The sequence below is a fragment of the Felis catus genome, chromosome D1 (genome assembly GCF_018350175.1).
Source record: "Felis catus isolate Fca126 chromosome D1, F.catus_Fca126_mat1.0, whole genome shotgun sequence".
Taxonomy (NCBI): Eukaryota; Metazoa; Chordata; class Mammalia; order Carnivora; family Felidae; genus Felis; species Felis catus.
Genome location: NC_058377.1, coordinates 105,664,438 through 105,678,124, shown reverse-complemented (window position 1 = coordinate 105,678,124; position 13,687 = coordinate 105,664,438). Strand labels below are relative to the sequence as shown.

Sequence of the window (13,687 nt, the reverse complement as noted above, 5' to 3'; positions counted from 1 at the left end):
CCGGGACAGACACCCTCCCCGGCACTGGAGACAGGGAAATAAACAAACCATCCTCCTTCTGGCTCTTAGATTTCCCGTCTGTGCAAGGGGGAGGAAGGGTAATGAAATGAAGAGAGAGTCCCAACTTCTCTGTCAAACGTCTGACCAGACAGGCCCCCAGTGGAAGGCACACGGAACCACCTGTTTGTTGCAAACCCTGCGGGTTTAGGGACCCCTGCCCCTGGGATGCGCTTAGTGAGTCGAGGCGCCCCACCAGAAGCCAGGCTTTGGTGACCTTGAGGTATGTCTGCTCAGGGCTGAAAACAGAAGACCTTTGGGCTCTGTTGGCCCAGCCAAACAGCCACGTTATTTTTCTTTAATCCTTAGGTCAAAGACCTTCCACGCCGTGTGTGGGAGGCAGGAGGAACGCAGCCTCTGTACCTTCCTTGTCAAACTACTGGTGGCGAAGGACCAGCTTTCAAAACAAAACGAAACGAAACAAAAAACTCCCATTCATCACAGAGCGACACTTTCATAAAATACAACAAAAAGGAATCATTAGAAAAATTAAAGCATAAAAAACTAACATAATAACCAAGGCCAGATTTTTTATTCGTAGAGTTAGTAGATATAAAACTTCTCCATGGGGGCGCCCAGGCGGCTCAGCCGGTTGAACGTCTGACTTCGGCTCATGTCGTGATCTCATAGTTCGTGAGTTCGAGCCCCGCCTGCGGTTCTCTGCGGTCAGCCCAGAGCCCCGTTCCGATTCTCTGTCCACGCCCCCCTCTCTGCCCCTCCCCCGATCATGTTGTTTCTCTCTCTCTCAAGAATAAACATTAAAAAAAAAAAAGTTAAAAAAAGAAACAAATTTCTCCACGAAGCCACTATACATATTTCTAAATGCTTACTCTCAATTCCTACGCTTACCTTCCGTGCCCCACGGGTAGCAAATAGGTTCCAACATGGGGATGTCACTTCGAGGAGGTCTGTCACGCCCGAAAGACCAGGGGCGTCCCGCACCACTGCTCAGACTCCTTGCTCTTTTGGTCCAGAACAAAACAAACCGCCCTGGGCACCACTCACGCTGTGACCTTGCTTCCAGCCCCGCCCTCCCCGGGTCCTGGTGTCTCATCTGTAAAACGGGGTGCCGTTGGAAGCGTAAGGTGCTGCCCGTCAGCGAGGGCATGCCGTGACCTCTCTGGTGTGTGGGCAAGGCCGGCTGGGCCTAAGCTGGATTCAGCTGCGGCCGCTGCTCTGGCATGTGGGGAAAGGGCTCTCACGGGAGCACATCTGGGGAGTCCTGAGGCAGACGCAGAGCTGGGGAGATGCTGGCGTCTTGCTTCGTGTGGCTTCGGGCTTGTCTTCCTGAGATCTCTCCGAAACTAAGGGCACATGTGCCATTGGGCCCGAGACACAGCAGGACACGGAGAGAGGATGGGCACATCCAGCCTTTCTGAGACACAGCAGGGTTGCGGTGGGGAGGCGCGCAGGGAACCCCATGGGTTCAGCTCCTCGAGGCTTCTGCTGTCTGGGGAGTATGGGAAGACGGGAAGGTGACCTTGGGAAGCACACGGAGTCCTGTGGCATTGGCGGGGCAGGGGCGGGGAGCAAGGCCGGTTCTTCCAGGAAGCAAAAGTGGACATGTTGGTCAGACACGTAAGATGCCCCCCCTGAGGGCCCCGTAGGAACTGGGGAAGATTTCTGATTTCTGGCATGCACGCTCAGTGGGGCAGGATCACCCCCAACGGGGCCAAAATTGCTTCTTGGGAGGTGAGAAGAATATTGCTCTTTCTATACATAAACACAGATATGCATCCACTAGGTAAACAGCTATCTGTGGCATTCAACTTTCTTTTTTTAATTTTTTTTTTAATGTTTATTTATTTTTGAGACAGAGAGAGACAGAGCATGAATGGGGGAGGGGCAGAGAGAGAGGGAGACACAGAATCGGAAGCAGGCTCCAGGTTCTGAGCCGTCAGCCCAGAGCCCGATGCGGGGCTCGAACTCACGGACCGCGAGATCGTGACCTGAGCTGAAGTCGGAGGCTTAACCGACTGAGCCACCCAGGCGCCCCCACGGCATTCAACTTTTAAGAGGGGTCATGATGGTGGGGGGTAGGTGTCTAAACTGGTTCGCAAGGGGGACAATAACGAAGAAAGGGTTTGGGCACATTCACTCACGGGGTCTGATGTCCTATGTAGAAAGCTGCAGGGGCGCCCGGGTGGCTCAGTGGGTTGGACGTCCGACTTCGGCTCAGGTCATGATGTCACAGTCTGTGGGTTTGAGCCCTGTGTCGGGCTCTGTGCTGACAGCTCAGAGCCCGGAGCCTGCTTCGGATTCTGTGTCTCCCTCTCTCTCTCTGCCCTTTCCCTGATTCTGCTCTCTCTCTTTCTCTCAAAAACAAGTAAACAGTAAAAAAAATGCCCTAATGCCTCTCAAGCCAGACTACTGTGTCAGCCACCTCTGGTATTTTCCAGCCCCCGGGCTGCCCACTACTATTCTGTCCAAATGCCTCGGGAGTCACTCAAGGTCTAGCTGGTGGAGGGAGGGGGAGGGTGGAGGGTCACGGTCCATACCAGCTCTGTGACCCTGGGCTTGCTATTGCCCTCCCTGAGACTGTTATTTTAAAAACGGGAAAAGCATTCGTTTTCTGCCGCCTGTAGAGCTTTTCCGAGAAGATCAAATAAAGAAATGATCCCGTAGGCAACCCTTCTTTCCTCTCTCCCTAAAATAACCATCCTACGTGCCAGGCACTTTCCTAGACATTGGGTACATTCCGGTAAACCGGGCAGGGTTAGTCCTTCCCTCAGGGGGGGATCTCACAGTGTAGACCAGCACTGTCCATTAGCACGTCCCAGGATGATGGAACTTCGGTGGCTGCTAATCGCAGACCGCTACTGAGCCCTTGAAACATAACTGGTGTGACCGAAGAGCTAAATCTTTTGTTTTGTTTCATTTTCACCAATTTATTTATTATTGTTTTTTTTTAACCTTTATTTATTTTTGAGACAGAGAGAGACAGAGCATGAACGGGGGAGGGGCAGAGAGAGGGGGAGGGGCAGAGAGAGAGGGAGACACAGAATCGGAAGCAGGCTCCAGGCGCTGAGCCATCAGCCCAGAGCCCGACGCGGGGCTCGAACTCACGGACCGTGAGATGGTGACCTGAGCTGAAGTCGGACGCTCAACCGACTGAGCCACCCAGGCGTCCCCATTTTCACCGATTTAAATGGAAACAACCACACAGGGCTGGGGGCTACGGTGTGGGACAGCACAGGTACAGACACCTAGGGGTAAGGAAGACGTCAAAAACAAAGGGACGATTCCTCAGAAAATTAAGCGCAGAATGACCGCATGACCCAGCAATTCACTCCTAGGTATATGCCCAAAAGAACTGAAAATAGGTATTCGGACACATGCTCGTACGTGAACTTTCATAGCAGCGAAATGGCCAGAAAGGAAAATTCATAGAGGCAGAAAGCAGACTCCCGGAGGCGGAAATGGGGAGTAACTGCTTAATGGGGTACAGGGTTTCCTTTTGGGAAGATGAAAATGTCTTGGAACTAGGGAGAGGGGATGGCTGTACAACATTGTAAATGTTCTTTTGGGGGGGGCACAGGTGAGTGAGAGGCACAGAGAGAGAGAGAGAGAGAGAGAGAGAGAATCCCAAGAGGGGCAGAGGGGGTGAGAGAGAGAGTTTTCACCCGAGATGGGGCTTGAGCTCACCCGATGTGGGACTCGAACTCACGAACTGTGAGATCATGACCTGAGCCGAAGTCAGATGAGCCACTCAGGCGCCCAGCGTTGTATATGTTCTAAATGACATTCAATTGTACGCTTTACAGCAGTTAGCATGTCGTGTGAATGAGACCTGACGGTGAGGACGGCGGGCAGGGGGCAGAGCGCTCTGGACAAAGGCACCAGCCAGACGAAGCCAGGCTGGGAGGTGGGGGGGCACAGCCCACTCTGGATGGCTCTATCGAGGTAGGCAGGGGCGAGGCAAGGTGCACCCTGCGGGGATCTGCGATCTGCGGGAGAGCACGGCTAACGCCTAGGGGTGATGGGTACAATGGAACAGTACGTTGGCCATTTCTCTACCAGTTCCAGATACTGGCTCCTTGCCCTCCCCAAACCAAACCCTGAAGGTTTAAGCAGTTCTTTGCTGTAGGGTTCAGGTTGGGGGGCTGGGGACTGTCCCTCCCTTCAGCTCTTACTCCTTTATTCCTGATTGCCTGGACCTTAGAGGTCATGTCGCGCGGGGCCTCCTCCCTCCCTCCTTCCTCTTCTTCCTCCCTTTTCCCCCAACAAGCCCCTCTCTGACTCTCTGCTCAGCACACTTCCTGCCGGCCCAGTGGAGGGAAAAGTAAGCCATGGCCCTGGAATCTACTAGAATGGATGTCCAGCTTGCTGGTGCAGTGTGGCTCCCTCGATGGAGATTCTGTTCCTCGGGTGGAGAAGACTCGAGAGGCAGCATCATTGGCAGAAGAGCACGAGCTCAATTTTGACATCTTCAAGAGCCCTGTATGCCTCACTTATGTTCACAGTGTTGTTCAGTGCTCCACGTGGAGGATCCACAGGAGCCAAAGCCCAGGAGGACTGGCACAGGTGCCAGGCAAGGGTGAGTAGGACGTGGCTGGCAACAAGCCAGAGGCGAGGACAGTGGTGTCCCCTGCCGTTTGGAGAGCGTTTCACACCTCCCAGGTGGGTTCCACCTTCTAACACATTTCCACTGACTTCACAACCACCTGTGGTTTTGCCAGGCCGGCTGGCGTCCTCCTCACTTTCCAAGACGAGCCCTTTGTTTCAAGGTCATCTGGCAAGGGTTAGGGCCCAGGTCTCCCGAGTCCCCGGTTCCAAGATCTTTCTCTGGTTGCCTGTGTTCCGATGTCTCTCGGCGACCTCCTAAGGGGAAAAACCCTTCTCTTCCAAAGAGCGTTTTCCACGAATGCTAGGGTGGTGGTGGGTGGGCAGGAGGAATGACCACCTTCAGTCCCGAGAGCTTCCTAGATGAACGAGGCTGTCCTCGGCGTTGGAATGAAAAGACGTCAAAGTCCTCTGGGCACAGAGGGTTCCTGAGCTGCTCCTTCTGAGCCATCAGCCAGGCGGTGGCCGGGCCTGCCTCTGGCCCCCAGTTGACATACTCCTGCCACCAAGGTGCCCACCAAGGGTCTCGACAAGGCCAGTGATGCTTGACTCTACTGAAAGGCCCTGGGGCTGCTGCAGAGACCCCGAACGATTTCCTGCAACTCCTACTGCGAAGCTGCAGACAGAGCAACAAGGGATTCTCCCAAGGTCACTGGGGTCCGAGAAGGCCACGCAGAGGGCAACAGGTGCCAGTCAAACAGGCAATCTTCGATCTGAGACACCCCAGTCTTAGCGTGGGTCCCCACCATGGTAGGGGAGTAGACATGCTCCCAATGGCATGGGGGACCCAAACCAGGTGGACTTTGCCAGTGTCATCTGAGAGGGTGTGGGCATCTGGGATCAAGGCCTGGGCCATCAACCCACTCCTACCTCACGACGCCCCTTACGAATCATAAACACACACCGATCTCCTGAGGTTTGATGATTAACACAGGCAATGGGTCTCTAGCCCCGTGTGTCCACCTGCCAGGGTTAGTGGGCCAACAAACACCAACATCTACATGATCTCATGTAATCCCTCCATCAAAGCTGTAGGAGAGGTGTTATGGTCTCTCACTTTGATCACATGAAGAAATGGAGACGAAGAGGAGTACAGAATAAGTAGCTGGAGATCACCCGGGACTCCTTGGGAGATCTGGGTCCATGGCTTAGAGCTTTATCTCCTGACAGCGCTCTCCTCATCCATCCCGGTGGCTGACCACACCTGTCCTCGGACCGGTGCCAGGCTGGCTCCGCTGGGAACCAAGGGCCTTGCCCCTGGAGATGCTGGTTCAAGAGCACAGGAGTCGACGGTTCCAACTAACAGACAAAAGCCTTCTCTCCTCCACTCCTCTTGGACGGCGACTTGGAACCTGGTTCCCCATATCCTCCTCAGCCCCCATCTTTGGACCTTAGAGGTCCACCCGTGGGGACTTCGCGTCTGTGCTGACTTCCATCCCACGTGGTAGAGTCTCACATCTGTCGCTGCCGGCCCCTGTGGACCACACACGCCTGTGGTCTCCTGAGTTGCCAAAGACCGGGTCCTCCTCCCTGAACACACTTTCAACCGATGCTCCTGGCCTCTGCCTGTACCGCACATGCTCATTCTGCCTTGAGGACCTCAAGGTAACCTCATGTGCACCTCCGGTAACACGGATAAACCCTGGCAGCTGGGCTGGGGTTGTTTTTTGTTTTTTGCTTTTGTTTTTTTTTTTTTAATGTTACTACCCATCTTTTTTTAGGTATGGCTCTACAGAAAGAAAATAAACTCTTTCATAACAAGACAGGTAAAAGCCTCCAGGTGATTCTAATGCCCAGGCAGTTTGGGGAAACTGCTCAAGTCTGCGGTTCTCCCCCAGGCTCTCTCGCGTGTGGCACAGCGCTGATTTCCACTTACCCGCTCCTTCCCAAGAGTCTCCCTGCCCCAGGCCCCTCTGTGCCCGCATTCCTGAGGCCTGGGACCCTTCTGGGGCAGATTGCTTCATTGTGTCTGTTTTCCCATATGTCGGGTTGCACAGCACAGCATCAGCCTGCGATCCTGGCCTCCCTTGCCCCCAGCTGGGTCACAAAGCCTCTAGTGGGGTTGGGGGGGGGGGGATTCATCATTAGCTCACTCAGGAGATCCGCTGGTACGTTGGCCACTCCTCCCCTCCCCGATCTGCTTAGTGGCCCTTTCCAAGTGCCAGCAGGAGCAGCTGGGTACAGCCACCACACGGGAACCCCCAGGGTGTGGGAGGGCCATGGCCGAGAGAGATAGGAGTTAAGGGAGATGCTTAACTCTCTCCACTCCGCTGCTATGGGCCCTAGGTCTGGGCTCTGTGAGGTTACATCCTTACATGTTGCACCGCTGAAACGGAAGAACATCTTGACTGTCCCATCCGCACAATGCTCTCCTTGTGTTTAATCCCACTGACTTCACCTTCTCTTGTCTGCAAACAGCTGGCAGGTGCACTGGGGTGTCAGCGATGAGGAGGAGGAGGAGGTGATGTGCTCCCCGGGACCCACAGTCTGGCGGAGGAGACAAAATGCTGTTGATTCTGGGATCATCGAGATAGCACCCCGGAGTCGCTGGGGTTCGGGGGAAGGCCGGCTCGCAGCGGAGAGCGAGAGGCGTCAGAGGAGACAGCATTTGGGTTGGCTCTTCGAGGAGGAATCTGTCAGCTAGAAAGGTGGAAGGAAAGTGGGCAGTTTAGACAGTGGGCATGTCACGAGCGTGGCACAGAAAACGCGGGCCCCAAAGCCGCCCGTGCACAGGAACCGGGTGGAGGGCACACATTTGAAATCCCTCCGAAACCATTTCACTCATCCAAGAACCATTCTCCTGAGCCTCACTACATGGAAAGCTCTAAGGTGGGTGCTGCGGGCAACAGGGAACAAATCAGTCTCCGCCCCAAAGGACATGCAGTCTGGCAGGGGAAGAAGGACAATAAAAATAGTGGACGATTATGGAGTTTTAGCTATAGATGGAAACTTCCAGATTTCCTTGTTCTAAACTTGCAGAAACGAGGGGAGGGATGACTCACCCACGACGAAAAGCCAGCTGGAGAGACAGCCAGGATCAGACTCAGATCTTCAAATTTCTGTCCCATGCTCTTCTCCCTGTACCACAGCAGAAAGCTGGGATGGGCCCGTGGGAGCTGGAGGGACAGTGTGAGGGCTTCCGGCTGGGGAAAGGGTGCTGGTGAGGTGCCTGAGCTGGGCCTTGAAAGCCAGGATGGCACAGAGCGTGTGCTCAGGAGACCTGGGTGTTCAGAGACCCTGAGACAGGAGGGCAGGAAGGGGTTCCCCGGAACCCAGGCTGGGGCAGTGGGGTGCGTCAGACCTTGTGCCGACCTTCTAAGCAGTCTATTTATCTCCGAGAGCGGTGAAGAAATGTGGAGACCAGAAGGAGGGAGCCTACTGTGGCCACCCCCTGTCGGTGGCCCTAAGGTAGTCCCAGCCACGCCCAACTTGGCCTTTCCAGAATATGTAAATTTTTTACTTCCCCCTGCCGAGTGTAATCTTCTGGAAACCAGGGATCGTTCAACATGACAAGTGTGCTGCTCACTGAAGGGGATACAGAAATGATTGTCTGTGCCCAGAGGATGTGACCCTCTCGGCCTGAGGACACAAGTGACTTGAGGCAGAGTGTCAGGGCTAGGTGGGGGGTGGGTAGTAGGTACAAACACCTAGGAGATTAGGAATTACTACTATCCAAACAAACAAACAAAACAAAACAAACAACCAGAAAATAATCAGTGTCGGGGGCACCTGGGTGGCTCAGTCAGTTAAGCATCTGACTTTGGCTCAGGTCACGATCTCGTGGTTTGTGGGTTTCGAGCCTGGCGTGGGGCTCTGTGCTGACAACTTGGAGCCTGGAGCCTGCTTCGGATTCTGTGTCTCACCCTCGCTCTCTGCCCCTCCCCTCTCGCACTCTGTCCCTCTTTTTCTCAAAAATAAGCATTAAAAAAAAAAAGAAGAAGAAGAAGAAAAGAAAATAACAAGTGTTGGCAAGGATGCGGAGAAATTGAAGCACTTGGTGGCGGAAATGTAAAATGGTGCCATTACTGTGACAAATAATATAGCAATTTCTCAAAACGCTAAAAATAGAATACCACGTGACCCAGCAATTCCACTTCCGGGCGAATATCCGCAAGAACGGAAAGCAGGGTCTTAAAGGTATATTTATTTTATAGCCACGTTCATAGCAGCATTATTCACGATGGCTGAAACGTGGAAGCATCCAAGTGTCCACCGAATAAACAAAAATGTGGTCTCTACCCGCCACGGCATATTATTCAGCCTTAAAAAGGGAGGAAAAAGCTCACGCAGGCTACGTCGTGGATGGACCCTGAGGACTCCCATGCTAAGCGAAATCAGCTGGTTACAGAAAGATGAATACCGTGGGATTCCTCTTACGTGAGGTTACTGGAACAGTCAAGCTCGAGGAGAGGGAAAGGAGAAAGGTGGTTGCCAGGGGCTGGGGAGGAGGGGACAGGGAGGGCGGTGGTATCGTTTAGTGGGTACAGAGTTTCAGTTCGGGAATATGAAACAGTTCCGGTGACGGACGCAGTGATGGGGGAACAGCAGTATGTATCTAAGGCCGTTGCCAGCGGACAATTAAAAATTATGATAATAATTAAAGGTAATAGCCAAAATTAAGATAAAAATGAAGATAATAGCCAAATTATGGGAAGAGCCTAAATGTCCATCAACTGAAGAATGGACAAAGAAGATGTGGTTTATATATACAATGGAGTACTACTTGGCAATGAGAAAGAATGAAATCCTGCCATTTGCAGCAACATGGATGGAACTGGAGGGTATTATGCTGAGTGAAATAAGTCAGTCGGAGAAGGACAGATACATGTTTTCACTCATATGTGGCTCTTGAGAAACTGAACAGAAGACCATGGGGGAAGGGAAGGGGAAAAGATAGTTACAAACAGAGAGGGAGGGGGGCAAACCACAGGAGAATCTTAAATGCAGAGAACAAACTGAGGGGGGCAGAGGGGGGGGGAGAGGGGAAAATGGGTGAAGGGCATTGAGGAGGGCACTTGTCGGGATGAGCACTGGGTGTTGTATGTAAGCCAATATGACAATAAACTATGTTCATTAAAAAAATGGTTAAGATGACGGGGGCGCCTCTGGGTCTCTCAGTCGGTTAAGCGTCCAACTTAGGCTCAGGTCATGATCTCGCAGTCTGTGAGTTGGAGCCCCGCGTCGGGCTCTGTGCTGGCAGCTCGGAGCCTGGAGGCTGCTTCGGATTCTGTGTCTCCCTCTCACCCTGCTCCTCCCCCACTCGTGCTCTGTCTCTGTCTCTCTCTCAAAAAATAAACACTTAAAAATGTATAAAAAGTGGTGAAGACGATAAATTTTATGTCGTATGTATTTTCCCACAATAAAACATTTGAAAAAGGAAAAAACCAACAGGAGATGAGGGGTCAGCAAACGCTTCCTATAAAGGGCCAGACGGTAAATACTTTCAGCTTTGCAAGTCATACGATCTCTGTCACAACGATGCAAATAGTCAGTTCTATCAGTTTGGCACAGAAGCCACCACAGATAAGGAATACACAAATAAGTGTGGCCAGGTTCCATTAAGTCTATTTACAAAACTAAGTGGCGAGCCAGACCTGTCCATGGGCTGTGGTCTGCTGATCTAGGTGTCCACACCTGTATCTTGACTTTCCATTGAGCACTGATCACAGGCTCTAGGTTTGTGAGGTTCTATGTCTTTTAGAAAAATTTTTTTAATGTTTAGTTTTGAGAGAGAGAGAGAGAGAGAGAGAGAGAGAGACAGAACGCGAGCAGCAGAGGGGCACAGAGAGACATAGAATCCGAAGCAGGCTCCAGGCTCCAAGCTGTCAGTGCGGAGCTTGGCCTGGGGATCCAACTCCCAAACCACGGGCCACCCAGGCTCAGGCTCATGTGAAGTTCCATGTTAACTTGTAGCCTCTTGTCAGGCAGAGTGCAAACAATTTCCCTCAGGTAGAAAAGATCTTTCCAAAACTTAAGGATGTTTGCCCTGGAGGGCCATACCAGTTCTATATCAGACCTATCAGTTCTATCTAGCTATTCCTATAAATACCTTGTTCTTCAAATTCTCCCAGGAGTCATCTTGCCTGTCCTGCCTGTTCCCTCATGAAGGAGTTAAAGAAATCTCTGATGCACAGTCTTTCCTTAAAAACAGAACAAAAACTATGAGAAATCCAAAAAGGGGGTGATTAGTGCTCGCTTCGGCAGCACATATGCAAAAAGGGGGCGATTCAAATTGCTGGGGAGATCAGGAAAGGCTTCTTGGAGGCGGCAGCATTTGAGAAGGGCCTGGAAGGTTGAGAAGGCTGGCTGGCTTGGGGGCCTGGTACAGGTCAGCGGAAGGCTGGGGAAACGGCATGGAGCTGGAACGGGGGGGAAGGAGCAGCACCCCAGCACACAGGCTGAGAATCTCTTCCGGGGGGCAACGAATGGCTCGGGGATCTCCGACCCGGTTCCCAAGGCCTCACGTGGCCCCCTGCCTGAGTCAGCCCGCATCGGGTTTGATGCTAAGGACAGGCCATGGAAAGAGGCAGACCTTGAAGCGGGGGCCGGGCCCCAGCACGGCTGATGTCTGTGCGATCCTGATTTCCTTTTTTTTTTTTTTTTTTAAGTTTATTTATTTATTTTGAGAGAGACAGAGAGAGAGGGAGACGGAGAATCCCAAGCAGGTTCTGCTGCCCTTTCCGCGCGGAGCCCGATGCGGGGCTCGAACTCACAAACCATGAGATCATGACCTGAGCCAAAATCAAGAGTCAGATGCTTAACCGACTGAGCCACCCGGACGCCGCCTGATTTCATTTCTTCACCCCTGCGTATCAGCTTTTTCACCTGCAAACAAAGACAAGAATAATTGTGGATCGGGTGACTCACCGGCTCAATGGCCCTGAAGGAGACGCCTTCGTGTCTGGTTCCCCACAGCTCTCATCACACCTGTGCTCAGGACCATGCCCTCACCCTCACAGGCAGAGGCCGTGCGTGCCCCAGGCACCTGTTCTCTGGCTGGGAAGGGGGTAGAGGACAATGAGGCCCATGGGCGGGGCTTGTCCTGGCTGGGCAGCCAGCCGAAGCCGCTTCACGGATCATGCTCTCACTCCGACCGTAAACAATTGCTGAGGCCTGATATCCCGTTTTATATTTACAGAGCCATATTTTCTCTTTCTGGCGAGCAACAGCAATTAGGTGGTTCTCAAAGCCGCTCCGGGTGTACACAGGGACGCACCCAGTGTGAGCCCATTGTACCCATGAGCAAACTCTGGTTCCAGAGGGAAAGTGACGCAGAGTCATCGAGAAGTCACTGGTAGGGCTGGGGCTTAGGCTCCGTGGCCTGGTTGATGGTGACTGTTGTCGGCCACTTCCTCCAGCTGCCTTTCCATCAACACCAGGGCCTGCACTGGGGGCTGCTGGAAGCCGAGCTATCCCAGCCTGAGTGGCGGGGCCCGGGCTGCTGGGGTGTCGTCTGTTGGGGAATTGTCCTCGGCAGGCCCCCTGGGAAGAGAACCATTAGGGAAGAAAATAAGGTCCCGCAAGAAATTGTGCGGCCTTACGTTTAGCCCTTGCCATCCCCTCTGGAGACTTCTCTACTTACAGGAAGGATAGCCTCATACATTTGCCAGCAAAGGCGGCCCACGAAGGAGAGACATATGGATCCGAAAGCCCCACTCCGGTAACTAAGGAGTGTATCTTTGGACACAGGTCCCTCTGAACCCTGGGTCCACTTGGCCCCCAGGAGGCATTCCAGATGATGACTGAACCTAGTCGGTTAAAGTACAGAATGGTTCATTGGTTCCTAGGTGCATTGTCTGTCTGAGACTGTATAAGGCGTGGGTTCCTAAGGCCCTCTTGGCCCCCTTCCTGGCACCTCGGACCCAGGCGACCACTTTTCTTCAAAACCACGAATGGTTCAGGGAAACAACTAAGAGGTCGTGTCCCTGTAACTGTTCCACTTGAGGTGTTGAGAGATAAATGGCCTTTCGTGAAAACAGCAAAGCAAATACTTTATAAATTATAGATGAACATAGATACATAATAAAAACAAGAAAAGAAATTAATCAATAAGCAAAGGGCAGGAGGGAACGTTATGACAAAACAATCATGTTATTCCTCATTGGGTGACTATGCAAAGGAACAATTTTAGAATCGGGTAATGTTAGAAAAACATAGGTGACGTACGTTACAAGGAAATCACTAGCATATATTATGCCACGTTTAGTGCAATAAAGGGGCCAGTTCAACACACTGCTGTCGTCTGTGTCCGTTTTTATTTTAGTTTTTTATTTTTATTTCTGTTTTAGTTTTGTTTTGTTTTCACTTTTTCGCCGACGCCGTTCATCCTTCGGGAACCCCCGGACCTGCCGGAGCTGGACGGCGGCAGGGGGCTGTCAGACTGATGACTGTAAGTAACGTGGTCTCTGAAATCGCTTCCGGGCCGCCTCCAGCGACACTGAGGTGTGTCTGGTTGAGGGAAGTACTCTCTAGGCTCTAGGTGCTGCTCAAAGCCTCCAGCGTCCCAGACTGAGCCCAGGCAGCTGGGAGGCGCTGGGCGTGGAAGGCAATCTCCATCCACTTTCTGGGGAGATTACTGCCTCCTTCACTCTCAGACTCTGATTTGCTGGCCCCGGTGGTACCACAAGCTGAGCGCCTCAGGAGCTCTGGTCCCTCTGTGACTGTGGCCGCTGATTTGTTCCCTGGCTTCCTGCTGATTGGGGCTGATTCCTGAAAACTCAAAGTCCGTCTCTAGGCAGGAACAGACTGTGGCCTGAGCTGAACAAGCCTGTCTGCAGCTCTGAGGGTATGAACTCACTCCCCCAGATCAGTGGCTGAGCTGTGGGGCTGAGTCACAAGGTGGAGGTAAACAGCCAGGAAAGTCAGTGAAATGCTGGCCTGGGAGTGGGCCGCTCAACCTCGTTCCCCAGCAGCGGGGACTGGGCAAGAGACCCCCTCTGCAGTCTTGGGGCGGGGGGCTCTTTAGCTCAGCCTCTGGTTGCTCGCCCCTTCCAGAGAGGGGGATGACCTTGTCGGGCACTCCTTCTCACTCTTCCACGGTCTTCCTACAACATCTTTTGTGGCCTCG

General features: G+C 52.8%; 1 long non-coding RNA gene across 4 annotated transcripts in view; it reads right to left on the bottom strand.

Moving 5' to 3' along the window:
• Window positions 1–3,093: 3,093 nt before the first annotated feature.
• Window positions 3,094–13,687, bottom strand: part of LOC109492160 — a 57,626-nt gene continuing 47,032 nt past the window's right edge. Inside the window, exons 1-3 of one of the 4 annotated variants that reach the window (XR_002736387.2) lie at window positions 7,623–8,400; window positions 6,936–7,260; window positions 3,094–6,673 (exon numbers count right to left, since the gene is read on the bottom strand). This is a non-coding gene — a long non-coding RNA (uncharacterized LOC109492160). Of the gene's footprint in view, window positions 6,674–6,935; window positions 7,261–7,622; window positions 8,412–11,487; window positions 12,103–13,687 lie in introns of those variants that run through there. The other 3 variants (XR_006586656.1, XR_002736386.2, XR_006586655.1) reach the window with 3 other exon arrangements.